The sequence below is a fragment of the Schistocerca nitens genome, chromosome 6 (genome assembly GCF_023898315.1).
Source record: "Schistocerca nitens isolate TAMUIC-IGC-003100 chromosome 6, iqSchNite1.1, whole genome shotgun sequence".
In the NCBI taxonomy this organism is placed as follows: Eukaryota; Metazoa; Arthropoda; class Insecta; order Orthoptera; family Acrididae; genus Schistocerca; species Schistocerca nitens.
The window spans coordinates 144,001,412-144,022,888 of NC_064619.1; positions in this window are offsets into that span (position 1 = coordinate 144,001,412).

Below are 21,477 nucleotides of genomic sequence, written 5' to 3' on the forward strand. Positions count from 1 at the left end.
CGAGGACCATTCGCAACCGTCTCCATGAAGCTGGGCTACGGTCCCGCACACCGTTAGGCCGTCTTCCGCTCACGCCCCAACAGCGTGCAGCCCGCCTCCAGTGGTGTCGCGACAGGCGTGAATGGAGGGACGAATGGAGACGTGTCGTCTTCAGCGATGAGAGTCGCTTCTGCCTTGGTGCCAATGATGGTCGTATGCGTGTTTGGCGCCGTGCAGGTGAGCGCCACAATCAGGACTGCATACGACCGAGGCACACAGGGCCAACACCCGGCATCATGGTGTGGGGAGCGATCTCCTACACGGGCCGTACACGACTGGTGATCGTCGAGGGGACACTGAATAGTGCACGGTACATCCAAACCGTCATCGAACCCATCGTTCTACCATTCCTAGACCGGCAAGGGAACTTGCTGTTCCAACAGGACAATGCACGTCCGCATGTATCCCGTGCCACCCAACGTGCTCTAGAAGGTGTAAGTCAACTACCCTGGCCAGCAAGATCTCCGGATCTGTCCCCCATTGAGCATGTTTGGGACTGGATGAAGCGTCGTCTCACGCGGTCTGCACGTCCATCACGAACGCTGGTCCAACTGAGGCGCCAGGTGGAAATGGCATGGCAAGCCGTTCCACAGGACTACATCCAGCATCTCTACGATCGTCTCCATGGGAGAATAGCAGCCTGCATTGCTGCGAAAGGTGGATATACACTGTACTAGTGCCGACATTGTGCATGCTCTGTTGCCTGTGTCTATGTGCCTGTGGTTCTGTCAGTGTGATCATGTGATGTATCTGACCCCAGGAATGTGTCAATAAAGTTTCCCCTTCCTGGGACAACGAATTCACGGTGTTCTTATTTCAATTTCCAGGAGTGTATATCAGTTCATGACATACAGTATTACAAATTTACTCTTTCTGATGGACACGCGTCCAGATCGTCCGCTCTCAAAATTCTGCCATCTCTCTCCCCACACCCACCACTGCTGGCGGCTCACCTCCAACTGCGCAACGCTACGCGCTGTTCACATCCAACTGCCCAACACTACAATAGCAAATATTCCAACAATGCAAACCAGCCACAGACTGCACACACCACAGTCAGTGATTTTCATACAGAGCGCTACGTGGCGTTACCAACATAAAAACCTAAACAGCCTACTTACATGCATTAATAATGGCTAGGCACTAGCCGAAATTTGAATTTGCGTAATAAAACCTTTTAAAAAAGGACTTCTGACTGCTGCGCTCTATCATTTATAAAGTTACTAAATGCCTGTGGATCTTCCGGCCCCAATGCCTTCTTTAATAGGGAGTACATGTCTCTGCTTTCACCCCTTCCTCCCAGCCAGGGACGAACTCAATTCCTTCTCGTGACACCACGCCGTTGTTCTGCCCTTCTCCTAAGGGCTACGGCAACCACTGTCACGGCAAATGCTGCATAGATAATTCCGTCCTCCAACGCTGTGAAGTGTAAAAATAGATAACCACATACTTGTATCAGTCTGACGTAAAACGAACACTTTAGCCTATAATTCTGTATAATCATAATTTCATTATAGCTACACAAGAAAAACAATAACCAATTAATAAAGACAGCCCGCATCTCGTGGTCGTGCGGTAGCGTTCTCGCTTCCCACGCCCGGGTTCCCGGATTCGATTCCCGGCGGGGTCAGGGATTTTCTCTGCCTCGTGATGGCTGGGTGTTGTGTGCTGTCCTTAGGTTAGTTAGGTTTAAGTAGTTCTAAGTTCTAGGGGACTTATGACCGCAGCAGTTGAGTCCCATAGTGCTCAGAGCCATTTGAACCATTTGAATAAAGACGAAAATAGACGGCTCAGAAGTTTCAGTATGAGTAAATAGCAGCTTTACCAAAATATCATCGTTCACCCTCAACAACTTAAGTGGCACAAATAGGTTTGTGCTTCCGAAATGTGCCCTTGCGGTGTTGGTGTAGACCTGCACGCTAAGTGTATCGTGTTGTAGGTCTGACGAAAAACTGGCAGTTCCAAACTTCGATGTTTGGGGCGCTGATATACACTTATATGCGATAGGTGTGTCGCGTAATGCCGGCTTTTCTGTATTCAACCCTTCGTCTTTCTCTACAGTCTACACTTTTTAGGCGTCATACCTCCCTCCATTACCAAACTTCGATTCTTTGATGCCTCAGGATGTGTCCCATCAATCGATTCGTTGTTTTAGCAAACTTGGTCTACGAAGAAAAAAAAAATTGTAGCCGACTGGGGTGCAAATTTTCTCCTATTTAGGAACGCTACTTAACAGAAACAAAAGTTAAACTCTTTTTTATAGTACATACTAGCTGTTACCCGCTGCTTCAGTAGTTTCGTTATGAGGAGTGTTGGCGAGTAAGTAGGCTACTAATTTTACGAAATGTCTGTGGTCTAGAGACGTATGTATAAAAAATGTATGCAGTGCCGGTCTGTTGGTACATAATGAATGTGTTTCTATTACTTTGCTGATGTCAAATCCGAAAGCAAGCGTCATACGAGGGTAAGTCAATTATTATCCGCAAAGTATTTATAAAATTTATTGTAATCTAACAGGAAACTTACAAGAACATCATTTTTCGACATAGTCTCCTTGGTCAATCGTTGTACAAGCTTTATGATGCCCTCATAAAAGAAGGTTCTTGGTTGAGCTGCGAGCCAGGAGTGCACCGCTTCATTCATTGCTTCGTCCGAGGCAAATCGACGGCCCCTTAATCTCTGTTTGAGTGGACTAAACAAGTGATCGTCAGAAGGGGCAAGATCGGGACTATATGGAGGATGATCCAGTAATTCAAATTTTACTTTCTGGAGCGTTTCAGCAGTGTGGGCAGCAGTATGCGGACGGACATTGTTGTGCAACAACAGAATACCTGTTGACAGCAATCCTCAGCGTCTGCTTCGAATTGCAGACTTTATCCTGGCAGTAAGCATCTCACTGTAATGTACACTGTTTATTATTGCGCCCCTTTCCCCTTAACGTTCCAGTAGTGGACCTTGTGAGTGCCAAAAACCGTAAGCATCAGTTTTCCTAAGAACGGTTGGGTCTTGAACTTTTTCTTGCACGGTTAATTTGGATGTTTCCATTCCATACTCTGCCGTTTACTCTCCGGCCTGTAATGATGGATCCATGTTTCGTCACCAATAATGAACTTGTCTAAGAAATTGTTCTCTTCGTCACCATAGCGATCCAAATGTTTTTTGCAGTTTTCCAAGCGCGTTTGTTTATGCAACTGTCTGGGTTGTTTTGGGACACATCTTGCAAAAACTTTATGAAACCCAAGTCTGTTGTGGATGATTTCGTAGGCAGAACCTTGACTAATTTGCAGACGGTGTGCCACTTTGTCAGTAGTTAATCGTCTGTCTAAAAGACTCATTTCATGTGAACGCTCAATGGTTTCTTCATTTGTGGCGGTAAACGGTCGTCCGGCTCTTTCATCGTGCGCAACACTTGTGCGACCAATTCGGAATTTTTAAATCCATTCGTAGGCACTCCGTTGTGGCAAAACACTGTTCCCGTAGTGTACCGTAGGTCTTCGATGAATTTCGACCCCTGATACGCCTTCCGACCACAGAAAACGGATCACTGAACGTTGCTCTTCTTTGGTGCAAACAGACAGCGGAGCAGCACGGCAGCGATAACGAAACTAACCTAGCAGCTTGAAAATTGCAAAGATATAAGAATAAATAAACAAAGCATGTGTCATCAACGTAAAACGACAGTACTACCAAAATAAACAAAAATGTAACTAAATTGCCGATAATAATTGACTTACGCTCGTATTTTCTAATTATATAGAAAAAAAGTCCCTCGATTCATTACATTCGTGCAGAAGTAGAGTTTTCAGGTATTTCTCTGCTCACCTAGTACTGGATGTCAGAGTTTTCCATCTCAGCAACACGTACCAACCGTTTCTCCCTTCCATTTTAATAAATTATGTTGCCAACATTTTCGATGCATTCCCCTATGACGAGAAATTTATGATTAGCGTAGTCAGTTAGCAGGTCATACAACCTTTAAATGACGCCGACGTCGTGAGTCTTCAGGCGTCTTGGAAGCTGTAAGAGACGCTTAGTGCTCAGCGTCTAAAATTCGTCGGGCTTGTGACTGTTCTAATGTGTCTGCAGCTCTTAAGGCCTCCTGACGTTCTGCATCCAAGTTCCGGCGGACTTGAGCTTACTCTGAGGTTTGTCGGATTCGAGTAATTTTCGCAGCTTGAGCTCTCTTTGAACTATGCGCTAAATCAGACTTACACTACTGGCCATTAAAACTGCTACACCAAGAAGGAATGCAGATGATAAACGGGTATTCATTGGACAAATATATTATACTAGAACTGACAAGTGATTACATTTTCAAGCAGTTTGGGTGTATAGATCCTGAGAAATCAGTACCTAGAACAACCACCTCTGGCCTTAATAACAGACTTGATACGCCTGGGCATAGAGTCAAACAGAGCTTGGATGGCGTGTACAGGTACAGCTGCCCATGCAGCTTCAACACGATACCACAGTTCATCAAGAGTAGTGACTGGCGTATTGTGACGAGCCAGTTGCAATGCTACCATTGACCAGACGTTTTCAATTGGTGATAGATCTGGAGAATGTGCTGGCCAGGGCAGCAGTCGATCATTTTCTGTATCCAGGAAGGCCCGTACAGGACCTGCAACATGCGGTCGTGCATTATCCTGCTGAAATGTAGGGTTTCGCAGGGATCGAATGAAGGGTAGAGCCACGGGTTATAACACAACTGAAATGTAACGTCCACCGTTCAAAGTGCCGCCAGTGCGATCAAGAGGTGACCGTGACGTGTAACCAATGGCACCCCATAACATCACGCCGGGTGAGACGCCAGTATGGCGATGACGAATACACGCTTCCAATGTAAGTTCACCGCGATGTCGCCAAACACGGATGCGACCATCATGATGCTGTAAACAGAACCTGGATTCATGCGAAAAAAAAGGCGTTTTGCCATTCATGCAACCAGGTTCGTCGTTGAGTACACCATCGCAGGCGCTCCTGTCTATGATGCAGCGTCAAGGGTAACCGCAGCCATGGTCTCCGAGCTGATAGTCCATGCTGCTGCAAACGTCGTCGAACTGTTCGTGCAGATGGTTATTGTCTTGGAAACGTCCCCATCTGTTGACTCAGGGATCGAAAGGTGGCTGCACGATCCGTTACAGCCATGCGGATAAGATGCCTGTCATCTCGACTGATAGTGATACCAGGCCGTTGGGACCCAGCACGGCGTTCCGTATTACCCTCCTGAACCCACCGATTCCATATTCTGCCAACAGTCATTGAATCTCGACCAACGCGAGCAGCAATGTCGCGATACGTAAAACCGCAATTGAGATAGGCTACAATCCGACCTTTATCAAAGTCGGAAACGTGATGGTACGCATTTCTCCTCCTTAGACGAGGCATCACAACAACGTTTCACCAGGCAACGCCGGTCAACTGCTGTTTGTGTATGAGAAATCGGTTGGAAACTTTCCTCATGCCAGCTCGTTGTAGGTGTCGCCACCGGCGCCAACCTTGTGTGAATGCTCTGAAAAGCTAATCATTTGCATATCACAGCATCTTCTTCCTGTCGGTTAAATTTGGCGTCTGTAGCACGTCATATTCGTGGTGTAGCAATTTTAATGGCCAGTAGTGTACTTTGCGAGGCTTATAATAATAATCATGGTTCTCGGGCTTACCGTCCGATTTGATTGTTGTATCTCTACCAAAACTCTCCAGGTATGGCAGATGGTGTAGGAACACAATGTCGAAAACCACGCACACAATAACATTGCATTTACACAATCACGGAATAATCTACAGACACTAAGAGTCGCCGACAATGCCGCCAGCGTCGTCTGCATCACACTCACGTATAACATATTTAAAAATGTCAATAATACTCAAGAATACATAACTTTCTATAGTAGCCTATAGACTTCTTCACGGTTGAAGTTATCTCCATACCTAATATCAACGGAATCGCTTCAGCAGTAGAGTTGTGAAAAGGTAAGAGAGTGAGTTACTTTCGGAATTCAGTATGGGGGTATGGATTAAAGACGTTGAGAATCGAATAAGCATTGTGTTGATTACGTTGAGTCATGTTACGGAAAACATATCAACCAATAAAAGCATTTTCACAAATACACTCCTGGAAATTGAAATAAGAACACCGTGAATTCATTGTCCCAGGAAGGGGAAACTTTATTGACACATTCCTGGGGTCAGATACATCACATGATCACACTGACAGAACCACAGGCACATAGACACAGGCAACAGAGCATGCACAATGTCGGCACTAGTACAGTGTATATCCACCTTTCGCAGCAATGCAGGCTGCTATTCTCCCATGGAGACGATCGTAGAGATGCTGGATGTAGTCCTGTGGAACGGCTTGCCATGCCATTTCCACCTGGCGCCTCAGTTGGACCAGCGTTAGTGCTGGACGTGCAGACCGCGTGAGACGACGCTTCATCCAGTCCCAAACATGCTCAATGGGGGACAGATGCGGAGATCTTGCTGGCCAGGGTAGTTGACTCACACCTTCTAGAGCACGTTGGGTGGCACGGGATACATGCGGACGTGCATTGTCCTGTTGGAACAGCAAGTTCCCTTGCCGGTCTAGGAATGGTAGAACGATGGGTTCGATGACGGTTTGGATGTACCGTGCACTATTCAGTGTCCCCTCGACGATCACCAGTGGTGTACGGCCAGTGTAGGAGATCGCTCCCCACACCATGATGCCGGGTGTTGGCCCTGTGTGCCTCGGTCGTATGCAGTCCTGATTGTGGCGCTCACCTGCACGGCGCCAAACACGCATACGACCATCATTGGCACCAAGGCAGAAGCGACTCTCATCGCTGAAGACGACACGTCTCCATTCGTCCCTCCATTCACGCCTGTCGCGACACCACTGGAGGCGGGCTGCACGATGTTGGGGCGTGAGCGGAAGACGGCCTAACCGTGTGCCGGACCGTAGCCCAGCTTCATGGAGACGGTTGCGAATGGTCCTCGCCGATACCCCAGGAGCAACAGTGTCCCTAATTTGCTGGGAAGTGGCGGTGCGGTCCCCTACGGCACTGCGTAGGATCCTACGGTCTTGGCGTGCATCCGTGCGTCGCTGCGGTCCGGTCCCAGGTCGACGGGCACGTGCACCTTCCGCCGACCACTGGCGACAACATCGATGTACTGTGGAGACCTCACGCCCCACGTGTTGAGCAATTCGGCGGTACGTCCACCCGGCCTCCCGCATGCCCACTATACGCCCTCGCTCAAAGTCCGTCAACTGCACATACGGTTCACGTCCGCGCTGTCGCGGCATGCTACCAGTGTTAAAGACTGCGATGGAATTCCGTATGCCACGGCAAACTGGCTGACACTGACGGCGGCGGTGCACAAATGCTGCGCAGCTAGCGCCATTCGACGGCCAACACCGCGGTTCCTTGTGTGTCCGCTGTGCCGTGCGTGTGATCATTGCTTGTACAGCCCTCTCGCATTGTCCGGAGCAAGTATGGTGGGTCTGACACACCGGTGTCAATGTGTTCTTTTTTCCATTTCCAGGAGTGTATGATGAACTTCAAACTTAGTCAAAGAGTAAATTTTTTCCTTAATTTTCGTAATACTCGTCAAAACAATAAATATCTTGTACTACGCACTTTGTAAACTAACCTATCTTCTTCATCAGGGTTAAAGCTATCTCACGCCAAATTTCAAGGATATTGGTTCAGCGGTGTAGTCATGAAAACGTAACAGAGTTATTTTCGCATTTATAATATTAGTATGGAAGTATGGCGTGGTATGGAAATAAACACGTTGAAGATTGTATAAGGGATGTATTCTAGATGTTACCCACGGCTGCGCTCGCGTATCGGTGAAATGAAATGAAATGTGGTCAGGAGACATCGGTTGGGGTGTTCGGGGTTTCGGTCAACAATTTTTACTTGACGCTACTTCGGTGACTTGCGTGCCGATGATGAAGACAACGCACACATCTACATGCGAAAAAAAAGGCACCAGTGTGGGCTGGAACTGAATACGGGACCCGTACGCCGTGATACAACAACTCTAACCACGTCGCATGACCACCAGCTGTTCATGCAAATTTGAAAGCAACAAGGAAGTTATAAAGAGAAATGGTTCAAATGGCTCTGAGCACTATGGGACTTAATTTCTTAGGTCATCAGTCCCCTAGAACTTAGAAGTACTTAAACCTAACTAACCTAAGGACATCACACACATCCATGCCCGAGGCAGGATTCGAACCTGCGACCGTAGCAGTCGCACGGTTCCGGACTGCGCGCCTAGAACCGCGAGACCACCGCGGCCGGCTATAAAGAGAAGCATGACGCTCAGCGGCTAAAATGTGACGGGTTTGTGACTGATATTAGTGTGGAAGTCTGGATTAAACACGTAGAGGATTCAATAAATATTGTATTCATTACGTTGAATCGTATTATGTAGAATATATCAAACAATAAAAGCATTTTCACAAATATGATAAAGTCAAAAAGTAACTTTCTTTTTCTTCCTTAGCGTTCACGATTTCTCCATGCCAAATTTTATGAATATCGCTTCAGCGTTTTAGTCGTGAAAGCGTAACACACAGAGTTACCTTCGCATGTATTATATTAGTATTGATTTCCACAGCTTTTCGAAACATACATGTCAATGTATAACACAAGCTGTAAATGTCTATGACGTTGCCCGAACATGTACGACTATTAGCGTTCTGGTTTCATAATGTACAATCATTCGAAATTATGTATACTGATGAGCCTAAACGATGAGCATTGCCCATTGCCAGATTGAATGCAGTCGTTTGGCGTTGTGGGCACATGACGCAGTAAGGGAAATATACAGAATGTGCGTTAGCAGAACACTAATTGGAGTAATATTTTCTTTTTGCAGTACTGGTATTTACAGTACAGTACTGTAGTACAGAATGGGAGGAAAGTTTCTCCCTCATGTTTCTTTAGAATTTTTTATTATACAGATCTTTTTTGCAAGAACACAATCCTCAATTGAATAATTGATTTGGACAGTGACATATGCCCCTTTCAGTATTTTGTGTGGGGTCTCTGATGTGAAGACATTCTTCGACTCGCCTGCCAAAATTATCCGCAAGCACTACAGTTTCTTCACGGGTGACTTAGTTTCCATTCCTCCTGAACACGTGCAATAAGCTGGTCTCTATTGCGTGGACGAGGTTCTTTGAAGACCGCATCCTCTAATATGGACTGCAGGAGCTCTATAAATCTTACGTCTGGATTGTTTCCACGTCAGAATTCCCAAGCAACAGGGAACGTTCTCTTCAGTAGCACCGTTGTTTCTCTAGTTTTGTGAACTGTTGCTCCATCTTACATAAGAGCACCACTGTTTGGATTTGAGACAAGACATCATGATACTGCTTGAGCATAGACAGGAACAATCCTTTCCCGACAATAATCACCATTGACCGCCCTTTTTGCATCAACCACATGTAGTTGTTTTTCCATAGCCATCAGCGATCATCATCTTCAGTCCTTGCTTTTGTCTCTGCGTACTGGGGAAATTTTCTCTGCTTCATTTGTACGGACTCGGGCATTTTATTTGTCAGTCTTCGGACGAAGCTCTGCTGGAGACTGGTCAGTCAACAAGATGTGCATCCTTTTCCTCTGTCTTCCAGGGCTAGCACTGCAGAAACCAGAAAGCATCACACATTATTCTTTCACAAACTGCCTGACGATAAACAATATTTGTTTTGATAACATGGGGTTTCTGTTTGGGCATATGTTTTTCCTAGGATTGTTTACGAATAAAGCCTTTCACGGTTGTCCTACCGATTGCCGTCTGTTGTTGCTAGCAGTCGTCTGAGGAATTCAGATGTTTGGCAACTGTCCGAGTATATTCGCCAATTCTAGCCGTTATCGTATGTCTGCTTTTGTTGTTAGTTTTTGGTGTGAGTTTTGATGGTCGTTCAACTCTGTTACTGCCACTAACGTTACCATTACCTCTATTAATCCAAATTGGAACAATTTTTGGATAAACACGCAATGTATGAGCAATTTTGGTGTTAGACGATTCACTGGAATAGAGGCCTTGAATATGACAAAAAGGTTCAAATGGCTCTGAGCACTATGGGACTTAACATCTGAGGTCATCAGTCCCCTAGAACTTAGAACTACTTTGACCTAACTAACCTAAGGACATCACACACATCGATGCCCGAGGCAGGATTCGAACCTGCGACCGTAGCAGTCGCGCGGTTCCGGACTGAAGCGTCTAGAACCGCCTGGTCACAGCGGCCGGCTTGAATATGACAACGAACATGTTCATGTTTTGGTCCCATTTTTGAATGACACCCTTAGAAAAGACGAAAAACACAAATAACCACAGAGCAATATACAAAGTTAAAAATTAATTTAAACGAGCTATGTGTAAATCCATGAAATGGAAGAAAATTAAACATTTGTGGCGCTATATTTTCTTATAACCCTAATTAAAATTTATAGATACATTAATTTTTTCTTCTGTTCTTTCATTAGGTGAAAGCGTGACTTTAACTTACTGGGCACAGTTGTGATAAATGTATGAAAACGTTGTGCTTAGAAGAAGTGAACCGTCACAACAACACTTGCCAGCAGCAGAGAAATAACTGTGGGAATATGTTCTCTATGATTTCTCAAGCAATAAAGACTAGCGCAAAGTTCATATACGTAGCACCATCTGTTCGTGTAAAGTGATACTATTTGCACAGTGAACCAGCTTTCGGTGGCTCTGTTAGTAAAAAAGGGAGAAACTTTCCATCCACCCTGTAGTATTGCACCTACATTCAACCATAATAACAGAAAATTAATGAGGTACCAGATGCTAATTAGGGGCTGACTTTACTGTATGCAACAATTCGTTTAAAAGTACTATAGTGCTGTGGTACATGCACCTATATTGTACATAAGACAATCTGGAACTGAGCGACCGCTACGGTCGCAGATTCTAATCCTGCCTGGTGCATCGATCTGTGTGATGTCCTTAGCTTAGTTAGGTTTAATTAGTTCTAAGTTCTAGGGGACTGCCGGCCGCTGTGGTCTAGCGGTTCTAAGCGCGCAGTCCGGAACCGCGCGACTGCTACGGTCGCAGGTTCGAATCCTGCCTCGGGCATGGATATGTGTGATGTCCTTAGGTTAGTTAGGTTTAAGTCGTTCTAAGTTCTAGGGGGCTGATGACCACAGATGTTAAGTCCCATAGTGCTCAGAACCATTTGAATCTAGGGGACTGATGACCTCAGATGTTAAGTCCCATAGTGCTCAGAGCCATTTGAACCATTTATTTGTACATAAGAAAACATGATCGCGGCTACTGTTCTGCTAACTTACATTCTCCATAAATGAGTAGCGTTTAGACCTTCTCTTCGTTGATGAACATTGTACTTACACAAACTTTCAACTGAAGGCGGTTGCCTGAATTTTCCTTGTGTTTCCATTATATAACTGTCAGCTGCAACAAGTGGACAAGTTAACGGACGCCACTCATATATATAATTTCATGGGCGCGACGGCTGTTTGATGAAACGTTTCAGTAAAGATGTACATCCAACATCCGAACTCTTACGGGAATCAGAAATCTTCGAGTAGATGGTTAATGGACAGCGGTTTTTGCAGTGCGCCGTCCTAGGTGGCCGTGCGGTTCTAGGCGCTACAGTCTGGAACCGTGCTACTGCTACGGTCGCAGATTCGAATCCTGCCTCGGGCATGGATGTGTGTGATGTCCTTAGGTTAGTTAGGTTTAAGCAGTTCTAAGTTCTAGGGGACTGATGACCTTAGAAGTTATGTCCCATAATGCTCAGAGCCATTTGAACCATTTTTTTGCGGTGCGGCGAGCGGGAAGTTTGGGATTTGGGTCTGATGGAGAGCATGTCCGGTTGGCCTAGACGTCTGCCCTCGGCAGTGATACGACGCACAACGCGTAAACATCGGCCGCGCACCAGTGTGCAAGTCTCGGCTGGTTTAGCCGAGCATTTTTGAAGTTGGCTGGTTGATTGGTTTGGGGGAGGGGACCAAACATCGGATTAGGGAAAGATGGGGAAGGAAATCGGTCGTGGCCTTTCAAAGGAACCATCCCGGCAATTGCCTGAAGCGATTTAGGGAAATCACGGAAAACCTGTATCAGGATGGCTGGACGAGGGGTTGAACCGTCGTCCTCTCGAGTGCGAGTCCAGTATGCTAACCACTGCGCCACCTCGCTCGCTGTTTGTCTGAGGTGTAGCGAATAACAGATGCGATGGCACTTTCATATAGAAGGTCGACGTTAAAATTCGCTTTCAATAACGACTATTCACGACCGAATGCTCACGCTATAGAATGATTCCTGAAAGATGAGGTGAAAACAGATATGAGAGAAATGTGGGGGATACATGTATCCGTTGTATCCAGCGTAGTCTATTTAGAGCTTACGGACGAGCCGGCGTGCGATGGTTATCGATACTGCAATGATGACAGGAACGTAGGCACCGTCACAGTCGATCATGTGGCAATGAGAATGCGTACCATACACATCTTAGAGCCTCCGTCTGAGCTCCCAGCGGATATAGTGATGGAGCCCTTTGCTCCTTTGGGACGACGCTGGTACATGTAACTAAAAAAATGGACGAGCTTTGATACGTACCCGTTATGAATGGGGTGAGGCAACTGCGGCTTGAACTAAGGAAGCACGTTCCGTCGTATTTGTATATAAGAGGATGCCGAGGCGTCATAATCTATGATGGGCAACGACGCACGTCTTCTGGGTGCAGGCAAGAGGGACACATACGCTCCGCCTGCATCCAGCGACGAGTGGTACAACTGCCGCGGCGTGGCTCGCGCTCAGCGCGACATAGGACGGCGCTAGCTGCGACTTACGTGGAGGCACCGCGCAACGACGTGTGGGAAACTACAGATGGGCGACAGTAGCAGCGACCAGTGGAGACCACGAAAATGAGTGGCGTCACCTGCTGCTCTCATCTTTTACTTTCCCCTCTTTGCGGAAGTGTGAGGGGGAGTTTGTAGCCTTTCGGCTTTTACTCCCCTGTGTACGTGTGTGTGTGATTTTTCTGTAGTTTTTCGGTGTCTGTGATATGTGATGATTGTTCTGTCTGTGTCTGGTACTTGCCTGAGGTAGGTGAGATGAATTGGTGTTATATTAGGTGGGAACGGGATTAAGGGAATGGGTATTGGGATTTTCTCTTCGACTTAATCGTCGAAGATCGTCATGGGGCGCTTGTGCTTGTCGCGGGACATGTCATACTGACCTAGGGAGTGGATGAGGGCGTTTCCTGATCTGGAAGAACCTTCATAGAAGGCCCTTGCCAGATCTTGGAAACGCTCTCTCAGGAGTGGAGTTTCAGCTGCGGCGTGCAGATCATCTATGGGGAATCCAAGGGGTAAATGTAATGCCCTACTGAGGGCGCGGTTCTGGAGCCTCTGGAGTTTGTCCAGGTGCTGCTTCGCCGCGTATCCCCAGAGAGGGCACGCATATTCCATGACTGGCCGGATCAGGGCCTGGTACACGTTTACTGCTACAAGGGCAGGGAAGAGAGCTGGTTGAGTTCAGGATTGGATATAGGATGGACATTCTGGCGCAGACCTTCCTGTGGACCTCGTCTATGTGGGGTTTCCACGTAAGACGAGAGTCCAAGGTTACACCAAGGTACTTGGCGGTTCTGCGCCAGGGGAGTTGGGTTCCGTTTAGGTGAAGATGGAGGGGGGGACGTTGAGGAGGTTCGCGCCTTCCGAGCCTGCGGGTAATCAGCATAGCCTGTGTAATGGCGTCACCAGCGACAGCCGCTGGACTATGCGAGCTACGGTCGCGGCTCATCCCCGGACAGTCGGCACGCCCTCTGTGGATGTGGCAGCAGCGCTGGCAATAGAAGCTGGAAGCTGCGAGCAATCTGCGGATGTGGAGACGAGAGAACGAAAGCAACGTGCCCCAAGAGGGAGGAAGAAGCGAAGATTTCCATCTGCTGACGACAGTATCAGTCATGGGGGGACGACGGATGACGACGCTGACGCGACCTGCATCCGGGTGACACTACGGATAAGGAGTCAACGATGCACGAGCTGAAGAGAGACGACGACCTGGCTGTCCCATCTGGCTGCCAGAGTGCGGACGTGGTGATGAGAAACACCTCTCACGAGAGTAACAGCGGTGGTGGACCAACTTCTCTGGGTAGCTGTTGGAAGCATGTTAGTTGATTGGTCAATGGAGATAGAACAACAGCAAGGTGGTGAAATTATGGCAGAGAAGTCCGCAGTCACTCTACGCAACACGCCAGAGGGGACTGATGCACGATGAGGTACTTGCTTGTGGGGCGCGTCGATCGGGGGATCGGCAAAGGAATGCCGCCCTGTTCCTCATCGACACCGCCTCGTGAGGGAGTCCTAGGCTACTGATGGATGTACAACATGCATACCGGATTGAGACGATCAATAGAAGTGGTATACAGAAACCGCTTGAGATAAAAATGCTAAAGGACACGTTGAACACTGCGGACGTGGGCACTGCGTTCCTGTAAGAAGTGCGTTTCATGTCGCCGCCAGAATTTTATGGTTACGACGCGCATCAGTCATTGTATGATGAAGGTGACTGGCACGGCGATTGCCACCTGGCCATGCATACAAGTGGAGGAGGTGACATCCATTCCCTTCGACAAGAGGAACAGTGGTCACTATCGACTGTGTTCACTTCATCAATGTACATGCCTCGGCTGGTTCCACGAAAAGACGGGAGGGGTGGACTTTTACACCGTAGCAGTAGCGCCATTATTCCCCAGACGATATGACGATTGCATGGTGGGAAATGACTTCAGTTTGTGTCGTCGCCAGGAAGGACCAAGTACTGACCTATATTCTGTGCGTGGAATTACATACTATGATCACTGACATGTCATCTTCCGACACCTAGGAACTCCAACATGATGACAACCCGGGCTACTCTTTTGTCACGGGTCTACGTCACGTGCGGCCTACAACTGGCGACGCCGAACGATGAATTGTTGCCCACGGCGTTCACGGACCAAGTGGCAGAGAGGGTGGCAGTGGAAACCCGATATCGCGCTACTGCTTGACAACGAATGCCGACGTATCGGAGAGTGGATCTCGAAAACCTGTGAGCCCCTCGGTACTACGATGGAGGTAGACACTCAAAAAGGCCGACGCTGCGTGATACAGCATGACATTGCGCGAATGTTCACAGACCATTTCCGTTAATTTTATGGCAGCAAACTAAGAGTGCACGAAGTACTCTCCGTAGAGTGCAGAAGCCAGCCGCTGGAGGTGGAACCCTCTCTCGCAGCGATCACGCAGGACGAAATTACGGAGGCCACTGCTCAGGGAGCACCTAGTAAATGACCGGGGTGGGACAGTTTATCGATGGAATTTATCATACCTCTGCTTAATTTATGGGCCAGGCATGGATTGCGAGGTATAATGAACTTCTGTCGCTGGCGTTCGGGATACCTGTCAATTTATGAACGCTATTCCAAAGCCAAGCGGTGAACGGAGACGGGATGACTACAGGCCTGTAACCCTCTTGAAATGTGACTATAAGATCTTCAAACGCATTCTTCGAGCCCTTATGAAGACATTGGTTTCAGATCGCCTGTTGACGGATCAAACTTGCCTCGGCGGTAGGAATAGCATTTATATGGCGCTGGGCGATAACTGGGACATTATTGCCTAGGCGGCGGCCTGCCAATTACGGATGTGTTGTTCGCAGTCGATTTTTAACATGCATTTGGTAGAGTGGCTCACATGTCCTTGTCACAGTAATGGGGAGACAGAAATCCTGCATGTGTTTGTTACGGTGATCAGTCGACTCATATGACGTACATTAGAAGGTGGTGGTGAATGGGAGGGGTGCAAACTACTGGGTTGTGCCGCGCTTCGAGTGGGCTGCTCCGCCGCTTTGGAGCCGTGGCTCTATGGTTTCTGCTGGCAGCTGATGGTGTGACGCTACAACGCAGTCCTTGCTATGAATTTTTTCGCTTACTTACCACATGAAACTGTTTGTATGCGATGTATTGTCTAGTGTAAAAATGTATTGTAAATACTATGTTTAAATTATGTAATGTTTAACACTGGCAAGTCAGGGCATATTTAGTTAACGTTGAAGTCAGAGAGATTGTTTTGTCGTGCCGCTGTGCGCGGGAGCGCGCCAGCGGGAAGTAGTAGCAGTGATGCCGTGCTCGGAGTAAGACGTACAGTCGAGTGCTGTTATTCCTAGCTGTGTTACATCTAACGGCTAGTGTGTCGATGTAAGTACGACGGGAAAGTAATGGTCGGCATATCTGGAAGCATGGTCGGGCAAGTTATTATGGATTAATGGGCATAGTGCTGAAGAAACGAGGGCTTAAATGTGAAGCGCACTGTGGGCCCAAGTCGCAACAGTAAAAGCCCGCTGCCACATTGTGTCGGCGCCGTGGACTTCCGTCGATCCACCGACAACGATGGAAGTAAGATGTACGTAATTTTCGTAGTATAAAAATGTAGAAAGCTTGCCAGTGACTGTGCTTTTCTCTGAAGTTGAGCAATTAATAACAAGCACTTTATAATCGAAGTGTTGCAGTTATATTCCACCCGACAATAACATCAAATAGGTTCCTTCCGATCTTTACCTTATTGAACCGAGTGTGTCACGCAATTATCAAGAGAAAATATGTTAATTATCAAATTATTTGCATAGACGGTGAAGAGTAAATTTCAGACTGTTTTTGAACTATTGGTTATCGATGTTAATTGTTGCACTTAATAAGCTTACGCCAACCGTAGTAACTTAATAATAGACTGAAGTAATAAATTTGATTATTAAGATTTATTTCAATGCATATTCAGCCGAAGTTAGTTCAAGGATATTTCATGAAACTATAAAGCTCATTCCACCTGACAATCGCCCAATTAATGAATTATTATCATTCAAAACATAGTCAATCAATGATTGGTAATATATTTCATTATCAGTAGATTGAACTGTGCAAAGTACGTAATTTTAAAGACAGAATGACAGTCCATTATTCAAAATCTCGACAGATAATTATTGGTGTTGTCAGCATTGCACTTAGCTGACAAATTATGAACAAAATAATTATCAAAGTACTTATTAAAAGTTAACCATTAATGTTTAAGTGTAGTTAGATTGTTATGACATTATTTTATATGACTACTGAGCCAGACACAGCGCTTACGTAAAAGTTTCCGTTCCACCTGCTGCGCTACAAACAGGTAAACTTAATTTTGGACCCAATTATTCACATACTTAACAGTACTGTCGCTCATCAGTTGAGCTGGCGACCGATTTTTTAATTGCTTTTACCACTTAATCATTTCTTTCGGCAAAATTTCCACTGGCAAAATTTATTTCCAAATTATTTCCATTATTTCATTTATCGATCGTTATTGTACGAAATTACTCAACCTGTTTCCCGCGGAATAATCGTTATTTACTTCAGATCCATATGTACACGCCTGGAAATTGAAATAAGAACACCGTGAATTCATTGTCCCAGGAAGGGGAAACTTTATTGACACATCCCTGGGGTCAGATACATCACATGATCACACTGACAGAACCACAGGCACATAGACACAGGCAACAGAGCATGCACAATGTCGGCACTAGTACAGTGTATATCCACCTTTCGCAGCAATGCAGGCTGCTATTCTCCCATGGAGACGATCGTAGAGATGCTGGATGTAGTCCTGTGGAACGGCTTGCCATGCCATTTCCACCTGGCGCCTCAGTTGGACCAGCGTTCGTGCTGGACGTGCAGCCCGCGTGAGACGACGCTTCATCCAGTCCCAAACATGCTCAATGGGGGACAGATCCGGAGATCTTGCTGGCCAGGGTAGTTGACTTACACCTTCTAGAGCACGTTGGGTGGCACGGGATACATGCGGACGTGCATTGTCCTGTTGGAACAGCAAGTTCCCTTGCCGGTCTAGGAATGGTAGAACGATGGGTTCGATGACGGTTTGGATGTACCGTGCACTATTCAGTGTCCCCTTGACGATCACCAGTGGTGTACGGCCAGTGTAGGAGATCGCTCCCCACACCATGATGCCGGGTGTTGGCCCTGTGTGCCTCGGTCGTATGCAGTCCTGATTGTGGCGCTCACCTGCACGGCGCCAAACACGCATACGACCATCATTGGCACCAAGGCAGAAGCGACTCTCATCGCTGAAGACGACACGTCTCCATTCGTCCCTCCATTCACGCCTGTCGCGACACCACTGGAGGCGGGCTGCACGATGTTGGGGCGTGAGCGGAAGACGGCCTAACGGTGTGCGGGACCGTAGCCCAGCTTCATGGAGACGGTTGCGAATGGTCCTCGCCGATACCCCAGGAGCAACAGTGTCCCTAATTTGCTGGGAAGTGGCGGTGCGGTCCCCTACGGCACTGCGTAGGATCCTACGGTCTTGGCGTGCATCCGTGCGTCGCTGCGGTCCGGTCCCAGGTCGACGGGCACGTGCACCTTCCGCCGACCACTGGCGACAACATCGATGTACTGTGGAGACCTCACGCCCCACGTGTTGAGCAATTCGGCGGTACGTCCACCCGGCCTCCCGCATGCCCACTATACGCCCTCGCTCAAAGTCCGTCAACTGCACATACGGTTCACGTCCGCGCTGTCGCGGCATGCTACCAGTGTTAAAGGCTGCGATGGAGCTCCGTATGCCACGGCAAACTGGCTGACACTGACGGCGGCGGTGCACAAATGCTGCGCAGCTAGCGCCATTCGACGGCCAACACCGCGGTTCCTGGTGTGTCCGCTGTGCCGTGCGTGTGATCATTGCTTGTACAGCCCTCTCGCAGTGTCCGGAGCAAGTATGGTGGGTCTGACACACCGGTGTCAATGTGTTCTTATTTCCATTTCCAGGAGTGTATTATCCCGACACGGGTCAAAATTCATAATTCACGTTCATTGTTAACTTGTAATTTCGCAAATCCCGGGAAGCACTGGGGAGTTATAATGGGAGTGACGATGCTGGGCTTAGGCTGATGTCGTTATCAGTGCGGGCGGGCAATGAAGTACGCACGGTGCAGGCTTGGATACGGCGACGCAGGATGGCAACAGGAAACCTCTTCAGATTCCGTAAGTCGCTCTGCATGAATGTTGATCGAGGGTTCCGACAGTGGGAGGATGGTCTGCTCATGTTGGTGCCAACCATTAAATGCTTGGGTATCATGTCTCACGCACATGTACAGCCAACAGCGGCAGGCAATTACCGGTGCATCTTGAAGATGATATGGACTTTGGTACATCTGCAACGTTTTCAAACGTCAGACACGGAACAGAAGATCGCTTACGTCAATGTGAACTTGGACCACGATTCACACATGCTGCTCACATTCTACCTTTAATGGGCATGATGGCGATGAGGCTACAAGCGACGTATGGCGCCATGGCGCCTATCCAATACGCTACTACCACCAGGTGAGAGGTGGCCTCGGAGTACTGAACGTGCATCAAAGGAATGGTGTTGCCCATATACAAGATGTTCCGCCTGTGGAGCGGGCAAAGTCATAATCTTTGTGGACTGCTGACCAAAACACTAGCGTTCCATCAATGGTGTCACCAATTACTATGGGTCATGTATTCCCAACGATGTCTCACTACAGTACATTCTATTTGGAGATGAGCTATTTTAGGGCTGAACCCCGAACGACTCGAGCACTGACGTCATGCGCATCCTGGAGCGACGCCGCCCGAGGAATGTCATGGAAAGAAAATACCCGTATGAGAATTGTAGCCAGATATGGCATATAACACGAAACAATTATCTCCGAACAACAGTTCTGTGGTGGCGGTACGTGGTGGTTAATTGAAAATTCGCCACGAACCAACATCACGATGCGCTTCATCTGGCGGACTCCAGGTAAAATACTGAGGCCATTGTGCGTAATAGATCACTTCATTGTTACGCAGCAATACATAAAATACGTATGCAAGCAACATATGTTCAGGACGAACTGACTCCAAAGACAGTCCTGCTGCAACACTGTGCCACTGTCCAGAGAGTTTTCCCTGTGTTATTTTAGTCGTTGCAGAGTGCTCCCCTGGTAGAGCAGGGTACTACCGACACACTGACGTTGATCTGCTCTTCACGCAGACGCACTCGCCACCAGTGCCATGGCAGGCTGCTCAAGCAAAGCAAGGTATGGTTGGACCGTTTCTTGGCGCATCGTGTGGATGGAGCCAGACGTGACTGTTACTGGCCAGTAGAGTGATGTTGCGCGAGGTGAGGGAAGTTGTTGTGGTCATTCATAACCTGATAAGTCTTCAGCATTGCAGCTTGGAGCGCCGTGACAGGTGGAGGCGACGAAATCGTGGCACAAGTGTATTGTGTTCCATTTGTAAGTGCTGCGTCTGTGGTTGTTTCTTAGCGGCTGTGACCACGACGGCTCCATCCGCCGACAACCGAGAAGAGATGGTGGCTGGGTTGGCAACCTGTAGAAATTTTTAATGGCGAGAGTTTATTCCCAGAGGTGGCCTTCCGTTGTCCCACCGTTCGTCGTGTTGTCCTTCCGCTGTGAGAAGGTCGTCGCCGAGTCTAACTGAGATCTGTTGAGACCGCAATTGTTACATGTCTTTTCATGTTATAACTACGTCATCGTCTTGATCAATCTGAATAATGTCGTCCTTATGGTTGGTACTATTTGATATCCTGTTGGAGGTATCCTGTAGGATCCACACAGACTTGAGTCTATTGACGATAACAGATGTCGATTTCCTCTTGAGTAAGATATCAAATGTCTTACCTCACCGTCTACTCACTCTGTGTGGGCCTCAGTACGGCGGTTGCAATACCGAGTGGACGCTATCATCTCTCATCATTGTATAGTCTCAGTCCTTTAGTGTTTGATGGACGAAGTTTTTATATGAGCCGTGTGTTTGTGGGAGGTGCCTTGCGACGGCAGAAGTGCCACTTCACCTTACAGACGAGCAGAGGAGGTTCCTTCTATGTTGGTAGCAGGGATGGCTCCATGAAGTCTGCTTGCGGAGTTAGTGGTTCCACATAAAGGGTTTCCGCAAGAGACTCGCGGACGTTTCTTTTATACAGCGAACGCAAGCCTGGAAGCACCCCAAAGCTTGTGTCTTCTCTCCTCCATGACACATGTGGGCTGTTTTCAGCGTGCTGTACCAGCGCTCTATCTAGTGCCTCACCTTGGATAACATTTTCCACATTTTATGATTTTGAAACACTACCACAAGCTTAAACATCGATTTTAAAATCGATTAGGGATTACATTGAGTTCCCGCTCATGTCCAACTTGTAGGATAGAGCATAACAAAAAAACTGTAAGTTTGTTTCAGAATATGAGTAAATAATGACTTCAGGAACACAGGGCATTGTAGCAATGCAACGAAGAGAGTTGAATATTTGCGCCAGAACGGAACTCGAACCCAGATGCTCAGCTTCTCAAGAAAGGTTGCATTAACCGCCTTTTGATTTTTATTTATTT